General features: G+C 49.1%; 1 protein-coding gene across 5 annotated transcripts in view; it reads right to left on the bottom strand.

Moving 5' to 3' along the window:
* LOC144132355 (protein stum homolog) overlaps positions 1 to 15,145 on the bottom strand; it is a 452,020-nt gene that overhangs the window by 57,912 nt on the left and 378,963 nt on the right. The gene's annotated exons all lie outside the window — the stretch shown is intronic.

The raw sequence follows: 15,145 nt of genomic DNA, 5'->3' as shown, positions 1-15,145 counted from the left end.
GAAGGTTTTATTTGAGGGACATCCACCTATCATAAGTGGTTATTAAAGCGGATTGATTAAAATGGCCAATGCTGCAATTGTGATAACTGGCTCAGAGGCACACTTTACGAAAGAAGTTTAGGGGAAGCATAATTCCGGCGTAAAACGTCTACCTGCCTGTGGACGCCCATTCCACCTGTTGTGGCAATTTTCGCATTCTATCTTGTCCAATTCCAAAGATCGGCGTGTCGCTTGCGTACCGTGATGACTCATTAGGGCCTTCAGACAACAGTGATTCTACATGGAGTGTGGTTATTGTGTCTCATTTGCCTACTTTTCTGTTGTGCTGTCGAATATTGGTACCTTGCTATGAAAGGAACTGGACATGTTGACCCTGAAAGGTTGCGGATTAAGAAACCTGAGCCATGGCGAGTGTATTTTCATGTGGGGCGAAATTCTAACACGACGTCAATGCACGTTAAAGTAACCAGCCCTCCACTGTGGCGTCTCTCACAGCCAACATCTGCAGCTTTGGGACGTTTCAGCCTCCCTTTCCCAAGATTGCGGTTCCTGTCCCTCAGTGCTTCTCTTGACTGACTATACGCGCTGCGCAAACACACTAACAACGTCTAGGGCTGTCTGCTTCGCTTAACAATGTTGAGGTCTGCGCGTTTGAAGTGAAAACCCGCTTGATGACTCGGTGTCATAATTACGGGTAAGATTCAAACTGCTACGAACGCAGATTACACGCGACACTAAGGATGAGGCGATGTACCTTTGCGTACAGGAACAAAACACTGACTAGATGCAGGACGCTTTAGTCTCACCAGTGGCTATTAGCTCCAATAAAGCGCCAGTTTGAAAGAGCAGCCCACGGACATAGCCCTGTTGCGAACTGTTTCTTCAAAGCTCATCGCGCACACAAACGCACATAAGATTTCTTCGTTGTGTGTTGTCAACCCACCAGCGTGTCTCAAATTAAACACAGGAGGAAGTGAAAAGAAAGCACTTGCTTGACTGAAAGGATTATGTCCGCAGGAAATGACGGGAACTTGCTTTTTAATCATAAATTTTGACACGGAGATCGAACGGGGTTGCCTCACTAAGACAGAAGAACATGCTGACTTTCCTGTGTTGCAATAACCGCAAGCTCGCAACGTCCTTGTAAAAATAAAATCATCATGGAATTCCTCTTTCCTGATTCGGCTCATGTGCTTCTTTTCGTTGCGAGACAGAGAAGAGACAGACGACGTGACAAGTGGTGGAAAGACGAACAAAGGCGTGTAGCTGGTCGTCGTACTTCCTTCCGCACACTTTGTAAACGACAAACGAGAACAGGTTCACTGTCAAGGCGAAAGCGGACGTTCAGCGCCACGAACATGGTGCGAGGTGCGGCACGGTCTCCTCCTGCTCATAACGCAGCGCGTTATTATTTTTGTTATTAAAGTGTTATTTCGTTATTTGAATCAACCATTTTTTTTATTTAGGAGTTTTTGGTGTTTGCGGGTTTTGTATGGGCTCTGATATATACGGCTGAGAAGCAAACGTATAGCGCGAAGACTGATTGAAGCTACCAATAACATCATTAATTATTAAAATCATCGCTTGCACTATTAAGCCCTGCTTGTCGCTTCCTTCACGGCTGGGGTCAGGTTTGGACCAGCGGCAGTTAGCGCACGTTTGCCTCACTACTTCGCCTGAAGTACACCTTACATGCGTCTCACCAGGCCACGCCGAGAACAATAGTGATTGTGAATGTAACAAGCGATTTCCTTCCAAGACCTCCTTGCGCGTGTCCGTCATGCCGCGTGGATGAACATATTCAGCACGTTTGGGGGTCGCTAAGTGAGTTCTCTCTCTTTTTTTTTACAGCGGCAGCTGTATATGGAAAATACGCGCAAAGCATGTCGTCGTTGCGGCGTCCTCCACGCTCTCCGTCTTCCTACTTTGCATATTTCGCCTCCACTCATTTCCCCCGTTTCCCTCTCTGTGTGTGGCACGTCGGACTTCCGCATCATGCGTATTTAAAATAGATAGACAAATACAGAGGATATAATTGAGGCATTGTAAATGATTAAGACAGACAGACAGACAGACAGACAGACAGACAGACAGACAGACAGACAGACAGACAGACAGACAGACAGACAGACAGACAGACAGACAGACAGACAGACAGACAGACAGACTGACAGACAGACAGACAGACAGACAGACAGACAGACAGACAGACAGACAGACAGACAGACAGACAGACAGACAGACGGACAGACGGACAGACGGACAGACGGACAGACGGACAGACAGACAGACAGACAGACAGACAGACAGACAGACAGACAGACAGACGGACGGACGGACGGACGGACGGACGGACGGACGGACAGATGGGTGAATGAGTGGATGGGTGAGTGGGTAGGTAGGTAAGGCAGGTTAGTGAGGGAGGTACGTAGGTAGGTAGGTGGTAAAGGTAAGTAGACAGGTAGACGGGCAGGTCCGACTGGCATCATCTTTAAATAGGGGCGATGGCGAGTGCCACCTCGCCTTCTATGGATAGATCAGCGACCGTACGTGACGCATGTTTTTGAGCGCGCACGCCTACCCTACAGCCATACTCCTACAACTCTCACACCCCGCGCCTGAATAGTGCACTTGGCTACTTCCAAACACTCTCGGCGCTAAGGCATTCACTAGAGCTTAGACGAGGGGACATTCCGAGTATAGTATCAAGAACAACATACCATCCTTAACAAGGTGATGGTTCGGGCGGTGATGGTTCGGACCATCCTGCACCCCTATTCCCCGCTTCTAAACGCTCCGACTAGCACCAGCATCTTACTTTACCTAAACTATCACTGAAATTGACATTGCCGCAAGGCTGGAGGTCCAATTAATTTTTTAGCGCTCCCGCTGAAGCTCACGGGGAGCGGATAGAGGCTCTTGAAGATGCCAAGCAAGGCAGTTCAAACACTCTGGCCACTAATGGGCGCTTAAGAGCGCGTGCGAACTGCGTGTCGGAGGCGGACTGGTCGCTCTATGCATCTGGCTCTAATGCCGCGTTATTGGCGGTGGCAATCGCTTTGCCGCCAGCGGACCACGCTTTCAAAATCCATCCCTGCGGACAAGCGTGTGTGCGGACGTCGCTCAAACGAGCATCGTGTCGGTCGATTAGCGCACCGCTGTCGTGCCATGGGGCACACACGCTTCATTTCCGCACGGCTGACGACAAAGCACTGCGTGCGCGCAGCTAATGCAGGAGCGAGACAGACCGCTAAGCTGAACTGAGTTAGCCATGCTCTGCTCTGTGCTGGAGCCGCCCTCGGGCATCGTGTCTCGACTGCAGTGACTGTTCTGCTCGTTAGCAATAATTTTTTTTCTCTTTTACTGGAACAATCGATCAAGTTACTTCCTACGCTTCGCCCTCAAGCGCCGGGAACGCGCGTCATCTGGCTGTAACATTGCTGGCTGGTGCGCGCTACAGACGCGAAGCCTGTGCGACAACGAAATTGTGGGCGCGTCGTGCTTCTCGTTCGGCTCGGCAGACAGAAAGTGCCACTCGTTAAGCAGAACAATGTTCCGGCTGTCAACCCTGAAATGCGAAAATAAACTACAGAGCTGTCGGCGATCCACAAAATCATTTTTTCGCAGTTCGCTCGACACCAAGTACAATACTATAGCCACAACGTTTACTCTTGCTCTCGAATCGCAAAGTGCCTCCTGCAGCGGGCACTGGCGGCAGTGGCGCCGACGTGGTGCTCCCCTTTAGACCCACATATACGATACGGATTCTCTATGCGATACTCCCGGCCAGTAATCGAACCCACGTCTGCAATAACTGGACCCTGAATTGTAGCTCCGATTTCCATCCACCTGGACTACCACGTCGTGAACCAACTGTGCTGTGTTATCCGTGGCCTGGCGTCGAATTCTCGAGCCACTGCTCCTTTGTTACAGTTGGGACTGATAGCTGCATATGCACAGTATGCAGCTGCGACGAAGCAACAGCACATGTTCTCTTGGATGCCGCAAATACAATGCGAAATACAATCTCCACTCCGTGAGTTGAAGCGTTTTGATCCATGCTCGGTGACGGAGATGAAGATTTTCGGAAAATGGCCACGGCGATCGTCGGCTGTGAAGGTCTGTCAAGATCTGCTCTTTTTCTCTGACTTTGCTAAATGCTATTTTTTACTAACTTCAATTTCCTCTCCGTTTACTGATCCGGAGTTCCCGGGTTCGAACCCGACCGCGGCGGCTGCGTTTTTATGAAGGAAAAACGCTAAGGCGCCCGTGTGCTGTGCGATGTCAGTGCACGTTAAGGATCCCCGGGTGGCCGAAATTATTCCGGAGCCCTCCACTACGGCACCTCTTCTTCCTTCTTTCACTCCCTCCTTTATCCCTTCCCTTACGGTGCGGTTCAGGTGTCCAACGATATATGAGACAGATACTGCGCCATTTCCTTTTCCCCAAAAACCAATTATTATTATTATTGCCTTTTCCCCTCCCCCCTTATATTCCCTCATCCCTTCCCACCAGTGCAGGGCTGCAAATCGACTTCTCCCCGTTAACCTCCCCGCCTTTCGTTCTTTTCCTTTATGTACAATGCCTGAAGTAAGCCCCTCGATGTGGAGGCGAAACGCAAACGGCCTTAGCTGGTCGAAATTACTTCGCAACCCTCAACTACGGAACCTCTTTCACTGCAACCTTCCTCCCTACCCTCAAGGCGCGGTTGAGGTGCCTACCACAAAATATTACTGCCCCCATTTCCTTTCCTTAAAAAGCACTCAAATTATATTCCTGCAATATCAGTTCTGCTGCGCTTTTTATATAGACGGACTGATACAGTTATGGCTTGCAGTGCGCTCTTCTTTCCAACATATTGCAGAGGACTTCCTTGGCATGCAACCAAAATGCCGGTACATAAGATCGCTATGTGTGAAGCTAGGCTAACAGTGCCCCATTTATAGCTTTTTACTACGTAAACAAAGAGAAAAAAAAGACAGGGGGCTCTTTCGCAAAACTTCATTTCTGACGGAGGACTAAGAAAGAAGCGGCAAGGGTGCTCTGCGCATGTGCATTTAAACTGCATATGAAGCTTTTAGTTAAAGTATTCATGCCGCAGCGTCTGCTGCTGGGACGGTTATTATCGTATAATGCCCTCACCAAGAAGCAAAGATCTGGACGTTGCGACGGGTCACCAGTTTCCCCACCCTCCAGAGGTGTCTCTCGTACACGGAATAACAGGAGATCCTACGGCACAAATAATTTTCACGAAGGCTATGGAAAGGTTCTCCGTTTCTCTGGCGACCACTAGTTTTGCATAACCGTTGGGCACATTACTTTTGTGTATTCCCCACCATCAGCGATGAAGAGGTTTAAAATACCCAGAGCATATTTCCGAGCTCATGTCTGCGGGCAGAGTGGGTGTGGGGACAAACGCGGGCTAATAACATCCTAGTCAAAATCAAGAGGACGAAATGGGCTTCGGAAGGGCTTGTAATGGCAAGGTGAAATAACCGATGGTTTTTAAGGGTAACCGAGTAGATTCCAAGAGAAGACAAGCGCAGCAGCCGGCGGCAGAAAGTCAGGTGGGCGCATGAGATTAAGAGGTTTACGGGCATACTGTGGGCGTTGCTGGCAAAACGCAGGGTTAATTGTAGCGACATACATAGGAGAGGCCTTTGCCCTGCAGCGGGCGTAGTCAGGCTGACGATGATGATGATGTGTGTGTTATACAAGGCGAAGCGTATCGCCCCATGCGCAGGAAGAAATCCGCCATAACCTGAGAGTTCACGGAGCCACCGCCTACAAACTAGTACCCAGGAACACTACAGTGAACGCTGAAAATGGTGACGTGTGCAACGTGATGACGCCGCTACCTCGAGCAGTTTTTCGCTGGTACGAGCAGCGTTAAGCCATTAGCGGAAGTGCGATTTTGTTTTATGCGTCTTTATTTCTGCATAAAATAGGCCTAGCCTTGCGGCAGAAATGGGGGACTTCATGGGGGTGGAGGTGGGGGAGGGGAAGGAGGGCCGGTCTCCACTTCTTCTTCGAAGTGGGGTGGTCCTGCTCAGCGTCCCTCGCTGTTATCGCGTCTCTGGGCTGCTGGCGTCTGGTGCTTTTACAAATCAGCAACATGCACACGCTTCATGCAACAAGTGAACTGAACTTTCCATCTCTTTTCTGATTCGGCTGCTTTATCCCCATCCCGACGTGTAGGGCAGACAAACAGGCTAACCAAACAGGCTAAGAGGACAAACAGGTTAACCTGTCTATCTTTCCTTTCTTCTATGTCTCGACGCTGATGCACCATAGCGCTTGCCCGCACTTCGGCGCTCTCAGCGGCGCGTATGGCCATCTGTGATGTTCGCGTGCGGTTACATTCGGCTGCCGCTGGCGTCTGAGGCGAGCATCGCTTGACCCATCCCTTTGCATAGCACGGCCGCGAGAGAGACAGAAAATGTTTAGTGCATAAATTGTTTAGGTATGCCCTCATTCCAGAAGCCCATTGGCTTCCAGGAGTCCATTCTTGCCCTGTTTAGCAGCGAAAGCTGGTCCTCCGAATGTGAGCTGGACAGCGCCGCCTCCCAGTTCTCAGTCTATTGACTCTTGGTGCAGCTGGGTTTTTCTGTCATGCCCATACCACATGGTATAAGTCAGTCACTACACCGCAGAAGGCGCAATGCGGTTCGCATGAATTTGGAAAACTATAGCTGAATTTGACATCACTAATACAATTATTTGATTGCAATTTCCTTAAAATGACCCCTTGCTCTCTCTTGAGATTTTTGTGCGGTTCGGCGAATACTTCACTCATTAATCTCAAATGTTGGAGAAAGTCCCTGTAGCTTAATAGTGGTTCAGAATTCTTATGTTCCAATGAATCTTGGAGGACCCGGGGTAAAACGCTCGGGCAGCGGCGTGAGCGCCTTCGTTTCTATGTACGCAGTACTGCTGCCGGCAAGCACTTGATGATGATGGGTACATTTATGATGATGATGTATTTTAATGGCGCAGAGGCAGCGTTTGTAAAACAGGGCCAGGGCACAAAGTATTTCCATCTGCTCGAGGTGGGATCAGAGACCCATTTCATAAAGCATTTTACTTCATACAAGCCGAGCACCAGGGTAAGGAAAAGCTTCCCATTGTGTCACTGGTGGGTATGCGGCGGCACTGGGAATCGAACCCGCTCCTCCCGCATGTGAGGCGGATGCTGAAGCCACGAGCTGCGGTGGTGACGGCAAGCACTTGGAAGGGCAGAACACGGGTGACGGAGTGAATTCCAAGATAAGGCAAGCATACCGGGAGCTGGAAGAAAGTCAAGTGGGCAAATGAGATTAGGAGGTTTGCGGGGATAAGGTGGCCACAGCTGGCAGAGGACAGGGATAATTGGAGAGGCATTTGCGCTGCAGAGGGCGTAGTGAGGCTAATGACGATGATAAAGAAGATGCACCAGTTTTTACAGATTTGGAAGGAGAAGCATAAAACAATATTTATATGTTTGTATGAAATAGTTTTGCATTAGATGTGCTGGAAAAATGCTACGTGTTAACACTTTGTAACGGTCTTCATCTGGTCCGCCCGTGCGGCTGCTTTCTTGCGGCAGGACTTAGTAAAATATAGAAAGGACAAGCGCAGCACTGTATGCTTCAATCGTAACCAGTTTAAGGACAGCCTGCTGCCACGTCTATTTTTTTACCGTTAAGAAACCCCTTGTCTGCTGTTTGAACCAAGACGGCTAGGCGAAGTGCTCTGCCAGTATGCCAGCCTACCCTTAAATGTTTTTAAAAACCGGAACTGGGAAAGTAAAAGTGCTAATGTTCATTAATTTTCTACCGATTACTCCACGCTCTTTCCGGTCTCGTCGAGCTACTGACAAAACTAGTTCGTCCTGCACATGAGCTGCTTTGCTGCTGACGGCCTATTTTACACTATGTCACTCAGCATCGTTCAAAATAAAGATTTCTCACTCTTTAATACCGATTAAACCTGGGCCATAAATAATTATGTGTTTGGAGTGCTTTCTCACAGCACGCGTTCCACCATGGTCTTCGTCTCTTTGGCAGCCTTTCTGATTACAGCAGATTTCAAGGCTGATGTTCTGGTAGAATTTCTTCAATTTTGAAGGCTAGCAGAATCTACACTGTCGTTGTCCCTTTCGTATTATCGCATCTAGCGAATGTCTTCAAAGAGCTGACTCATTTTCTTATGCGAGATTGCACGCGGTTGTAACAAAGGCATGCTGGAATCATACGCAGGACAGCATAATGACCATTGCAACCGCCCAAGACAAATTAAGCTGCATCAAGAAGGATTTTGTTCGATTAGCACTTTTGTTTGGACGAGTTTGTGGATTTCTTCCAAGGTACATACTTGCTCAAGGAATAAGAGGACAACGAAGTAACTCCTAAGACATGTACAAAGCGCAACTCCAAACTGTTTTGTTTCTTTGAAATCGGCTACGTTTATACCATCGAGAGCGATCACAGGACAAAAGACAATCGTGTGTGCGATTATAATCAGCACACAACCGCCAAGTGCGAGATCCCAATCTAGAACTCAACATACCTAAATTCTGATACCCCAATGCGAAGAGTAAATTGTTTTCAGAGAGTGAGCTATTGAATTGAAGGAGTGTTCACCTCATGAATTAAAAAAAAACGGTTTGCTCTTTGCATTGGGGAATAAGCATTTTTCTTTGATTCGGTTGTCACACTTGGGGGATGTATCCTGATTATAATTGCACACATGATTGTATGTTGTCCTTCTCTGATCGCTCTCGATGGTATAAATGTAGCTGATTTCAAAGAAATAAAGCAGTTAGAAGCTGCCTTGTGTGCATGTCTTATGTATTATGCACTTCGGTTATCCCCGTCTTCCTTGCGCAAGCACGTAGCGCTTAAGAAAAAAGTTAGGAAAAAATTGATACTTGACTCAGTATTGTGCAAAATATACGAAGCTCGTTGTACTGGTTTGGCTAATGTGCAGCCTGCCGGCTGCAACCTCCGGCTTCATTTTAAGTTGTAACGGCTACTTTAAACCGACTATATGATCTCGTTTTGTGTGACATTCCTACTGCTAGCCCGAAGGACGCTGTGTGCATTAAAAAGTGGTAGGAACTTCTTTTACCATTGATTATTGAGCCCCGACAAGTATTCTACTACCACGGCTCGTAATGACGGAAAATACACGAAGCTAAATGTCATGGTTTTGGCATTGTGCACGCGAAGGGCAATGTTCTGAGAACTGACTGCAAGGACTCAGCTATATTCCTGCGCTATGTGCAATGCAGCTTATTCTGTGCCGCCTACGGCTGTGCCGCCTTACATGACCTTAAAAGGCGTCCTTCAGAGGGTATAAATTTCAATGGGGAAATAAATTTACATGCTTCTCTCACAAACGCATTTCTTCTAAGCGAAGAATGTTTTGGTTCTGGTAGACCAGGAACACCGCCAAGATTGTGGAGAAGTCCAAGAATATTCTTTTTCATTATGCGCACTTTGGCAGCGCCGCGTGTGGGAGGAACCAAGGGAGGGTGCTTTCTTTGACCTTCTTTTCGGTCCATTATTTTTGAGGAGCTCTAGAGAGTTACGCGGCGCCCCAGTCGTCACGACGAAGAGTAGACTGCAGGTGCCTGTCTATTGTCTGTAAGGCTTTTCCTGGGGACTAACGCTGCCTACTTGAATGCAGGCCGTAGGGAGCCCTGCCGCAAGTGTGCTGCTAGGATCGGCGCCGAAGTATGTGTCGCTCTATTTCAACGCAAGCTGCGTTTCCAACAAAAGAAGGTGCCCTCCTTGAATACCGGAAAGATTTATCCGGTCCTGCAAAGCATTTAATGCTAGCACGTACTCACGACGAGATGGACAATAAATTTCTCCCTTCTCTAAACCGAGAACAGCCTAGAGTGTGCTGGACGTCTGCTGTTCCAGCTGACATATGGGCGGGCTGCTTCGTTGAAAGCATCGCAGCGGAATGCCAGGGCCTACGAGACTCAGTTCCAGAAATTCTACAACAAAAACCACTAGTGGTGACTATACGAAAGACAATTCAGCGGCAAAAAAACATTTAGGAATGGAAGCTAGGCAAAGTATAATCGTGATCTACTATGGCATGGAATGTTCTCAAACGTCCACTCACAGCGCACACTACACCGACGTGTTCGCATTTCCCCTCCATCAAAATGACGCACGCTGCGGTAGGGATTTAAATAAAAAATATATTACTTATCATACTTGGAGGGTCCATGAGAAATCGTTGAACCGGCTCTTAACGTGAAGAAAACCAGGTTTCACAGCGAAGCATGAACTCGGCTTCAGGCTCCCCTTCTCGATCTCTCTGCCTCTTTTTCGCTTAGCGGTGAAGCCTACTTTTTCAAATTATGAGCCGTTTCAACCGTGTTCCCTCACGTTTGACATGCACTGCAGTGTATAGATACGTTATATTCGAACTTTTACGGTCTTAGTTATTTATTAATGCCTCAGCATTAGCAGCTCTATATTGAGCACCCGCCGAGGTCGGCATATGTAAAGCTGTGCACAGGAAGGAGCCACCTGCCGCGGTTGGCAGACGGCAAAGTGGCGAGAGAGAAATGCTTTTCTACACTTGCAGGTGAGAGAAGAACCCGGCTTCTAATGCTTTAGAATCTTCTAACGCATCAAAGCATTCCGGCCATTAGGCAAAGTCCGACCAAAACTTAGCAGGTGCACAAATTGCTACGCTGGGTACAAAGCATTCTGATGCCAGCGCGTTGTAAACGATTAGGGCAGTTGAGCGCCCTTCAAAATTTGGCTTCATTTTAAGGCGTGAAGATGCATAGCCCCCGCATGAGTATGAATGTTATTTCTGCTGCTGCATATTCCTGGACACCGAATACAACCTCTCAGTCGCTAGTAGAACAGCCGTGGTACCCGTGGTATTAGAGCACCCGTGGTCATGTTACGTCTCCTTCGTTGTTTATAGTGCTGATTTTCCTCATTATAGGGTGGGAGGGAATGTGCGGTCTGAACACTTTTTTTTTCCTGGTTTCCTTGACTTACGAAGCTGACATATGCTCTGTTGCCTGTTTATTGTAACGTGGACTTTCATTTAGTTCGCGTGTTTCTGCACTGGCAGCTGACGGATGTAAACACGCATGAAGGCCAGCGAATCGGTGCGCAAAATATGACGTCGGTGCTTTCCGACCGTGCGTGGCTAGCGGCGCCAAACAATCTGCGCACGCGTCGCAAGCCCGCTAATGTTGTTTGCAATCTTGTTACTGCGTGGCCGTCACAAGCCGGCTACATACACAATCGATAGCAGGTACGCGTGTAGCGTTCGGCTGTCTTTCACACTAGTGACGTCAAAAGGTGCCGCTCGCCTCGCCGCACAGATGGCACGGCACGTCGCTGTCGGCGCACTTTGGAAGCAATTAAGGAATCCCGCGGGGGTAGCGAGGTGTTCGATGCACAGGACATTCTCGGGCAGAAGCGGCCATCCATGTGCGCTGCGCGCACCGAAAAAGCTGGGCCAGCAGTCGACCTACACACGGGACCCCACAGCGGCAGCAGGCGACCCCGGATTTCACAGAGACGTTTTGTTCTGATGCACGCACACCCTCACAAAAGCATACAGGTTCCTAAGCAAACTTGTCCATTTTTCGGGACTTGAGCAACGCCTGGGTCAGCCAGCCGTCACTTCGACTATTGCTAAAAAAAATATCGATGTGTTGCATCTCGCCGTCTTGCGTCTCTCTCTCGTGTTGTTCTTCGGCCGCGGTGAAGTTCCCATCCTCACCGTTCCGAAAGGCAGGTACAGTGTACGCGGCCATAAATTGCTGAATATTCCCAGGTGGTGGAAATAATTCCAGCGTCTCTCACAACATCTCTCAGAGCCCAGCTGCAGCTTTCGGACGTTATAGGCCGGATATATCATGCCATTCTATTCATTGCCATCCGACGATAACTACTATTATTATCCCCAACCAATCACTATGGCCGGATCGATTTCCTCGTGCCTCATTTATTCAGCACCAACCCGCAAGGGAGTCTGTCCGGCTGATTATAGGCAGCTTCTTCTCCGAAGCATTTCTTGTCCCCCGACTGTAACTGTTTCTCTCAGAAGCATGCACGCTGCCCAGCCCAGCTGTGGCCGCGTCGTACGCGCTATTCTCGGGGCTTCGCGTGATTGACAGCGAGGCGCTCTCGAAATAGAGCGCTGAATGGCGCTTTGTTCTGTCAGAGCCCTGAATCGACGTCGACTGCGTCGCGTACGGCGGCGGCCCCAGTCCGTGCGGCCCCAAGCGTCGGGAACGCAGCGGCCGCAAACATCGAAATTTCCAAACGAAGAAGCGTTCGTTGTCTGGGCGGGAAGTGGATGCCGATGCTGTAGGGATTCAACTGTTCGCAGGGGCAACACACTCCGACGTGTTTCCGCTTCGTGTTCCACCTACCGAAGTTAGCTGTGCTGACTTAGACCTGTGCAAACCAGTGAACGCGTAGCGCGGCATTGATCGGCGACAGCGGACAACGCGTGCGCACTTAAGCACTTCGACCTGTTTGTTTTCGGACTGTGTACACAGACCGCAGGCAGTCGGCTCTGACTCCGTGTTCGCTCATTGGTAAAAGCACTCTGCGGCTGAGCCGGAGGATTCAGGTCAGATTGCGGCCGCGGCGGCCGCGTTTCGATGGAGGCGAAACGCCAGACGCCCGAGTACTGTGCAATGACAGGGCACGTTAAAGAACCCCAGGTAGTTTAAATTAATTAGGAACCCTCCACTACCGCGTTCCTCATAGCCCATGTCGCTTTGGGACGTTAAATATCGTATACCATACCATCCGGCACAAAACGCCTCCCCTCGCATTGCTGCATTCTCCGGTCGCTCCACGTTCACCATATTCAAGGCGCGCGCCACCATTACGGCGGGCATTATTTTCTTTTTAAGGCGAAAGGCTTTCTTGGCTCTTGAGTGGCGTGAAGTTGTAGACGGAAGTTGTCCGCAAAAGTGTCTGCACGAGCTGCCATTGTAAGCTTTATGGTAATTAAAATAAAAGTAAAGTTGATTAATCAGCAGTTGACAAGCAGCATTTACGTAATGATAGTAGTGATAGTTAGCAAACAGATAGTAAAATAGTGATAGATAGTGATAATGATAGCGACTGATAGCGACATTAAGTGCTAGAGATAGATATATCTGTAGTGTTAGTAGTGATAGCGCTGACAGTGATAGTGATAATGATAGCTGCCGATACTGATACCGCTAGAGATAGTGATGATATTGATGCTGGCGGTAGGGATAGTTTGTGATAGCGATGAGGATGATTATAGTTAGCGATAGTTGGTGATAGCGGTGATTATGATACGATAGTGATTGTGATGGTAATAGCGATGATGGTAATAATGATTATGATAGCGACAGAGAAAAATGAAGGTCGTGGGTTCAAGTTCCATGAAGATCGTGAGTGCGAGTCCCGCGAAGGTCATTCGGACGTCACGACGGCCATGAACGTCGACATAGTTTGCCCGTTTCGGAGACAGACGTCACTACAGCCGCGGACATCGGTACAGTTAGGCCTGCTACACATAAAAATGAAAAAGGGAGGGAGAAAGAGAGGAACAGGAAAGGCTTTCGAATTTGCGCTCTTAAGCAGATTTAAGTGCAATACTATAATTTTTTTTCTTTTCACGTGGTCTGCAGTTCCCATATGCCGCATGACATGATTTCGCTGTGCGCTCCGTGCATTCTAGACTCAGCTGCCACTGCTATATTGAACCCTCAATTAAAAAGTACCAGGGAACATGCCTCGTGAAACCACTGAGCGCAACTGGACGTTTCTGCCTGGCGCGAAATTAGTACCCTCCTTCCGTTATTTTCCGACCTGTATATGCTACAACGCATACCGTCGGCATAGAAGGCTCTAGAGCATGCCGCTCGGAATCACTCTGAGAAGCACCAGCACAAGCACCATACAGCCCTGGAAGGCAAGTGACCACAGCGACTAGACACGCAAAAGCGAGAGCTTGAAGTGTCGCTAAAGGAGTTTCTTGAGTAAGCGAGCGCAAGAAGCGCAAGATTCGTACTGTCGCGTTACAAGCAGGCATCGCGCTGAACTTTATCTAGCGTATAGATTTTTATTCGTAAGCGACACTGACGGTGCACTGACGCACGTGTCATTTCTTTAGAGCCTGATGTGGAAGGCTTCCGGCATCTCTCTCTCCCTCGTCTCGTCTGTTTTCCTAGCATGCAAATCTTGTCGAAAGCCGAAACACAGTTCCTAGGTTGTTTACAGTGACGCGGAAGGCTAATTCGCCTGTGACACATTTTGTAGAGAATTCTTGTTTTGAATTATTATTTTAGAAAATTATTTTTTGTGTACGCATTGGCTGAAGGTTGAGCCTGTATTAGGTTACCTCCCACGTTTGTGTTCTGGGCGATTAATAAGCATGCATTTTTCGGTTACCTGGGTAGGCCGTGTTTCAGTAAAACAAAAGTTGTTCGTCCGGCACTGTCCCGTGTACTTCCTTCTTGTTGTGTTTCTCTGTGCGCCTGCAGCTGTCCTGACGGGAGTGCTACTCGGCAGCCGCCCGGTAGATCGCTTCGGTACTCGGAAATTCTTCAGCTGGGCCTTTGGAAGCTGCCGGCGCAGGCCGGCACCGCAGTCCATTGCAACTTCGAACTTTGGTTCGGACATTTGCCGTATGTTTCTGAAGGCTCGATCACTTTGATCGATCGATCGATCCACGCATCTTGCGCACTGCGGTTAATAAACCGAAGGCGCATCTAATCCAGTTTAAATTATCTGCCATTGCGAACAGCAGTAGAGGAGAAATGGCCCCCGCATGGGCAAACTTGTCCTTGGCTGTGAGAGGAGGTCTTGCGTGTGTGCACTTTCGGTAGTGTTTTGGCTTTACGCTGTACTACATCGGTCTTCGCGCGTCGCTTGGTCGAAAGATTCTTTCGCCGGCAGAAGGCGCGAATGATGCGTGCCCCTCGCTTAGATAGCGGCCATCTACCACCAACTCTGGCCTGCAGCCACATCGTGAGGTGTACCCTGGCGAAGCTCGCTTCCGTGGCAGCCGCCGGTGTTTCCAGCAGGAAGCGGAAGTAGGCCCCGACACTTCCGTCCGCGATGGCGCGCCTGTCAGCCGCGGCCGGCGGAGACGCACGGCGCGCGGGCAGCACAGTCGAGCC

This window comes from Amblyomma americanum, chromosome 5 (genome assembly GCF_052857255.1).
Source record: "Amblyomma americanum isolate KBUSLIRL-KWMA chromosome 5, ASM5285725v1, whole genome shotgun sequence".
NCBI lineage: Eukaryota > Metazoa > Arthropoda > Arachnida > Ixodida > Ixodidae > Amblyomma > Amblyomma americanum.
Note: the sequence above shows the minus strand (reverse complement) of the source record. Positions and strands in the feature narration are given on the sequence as shown.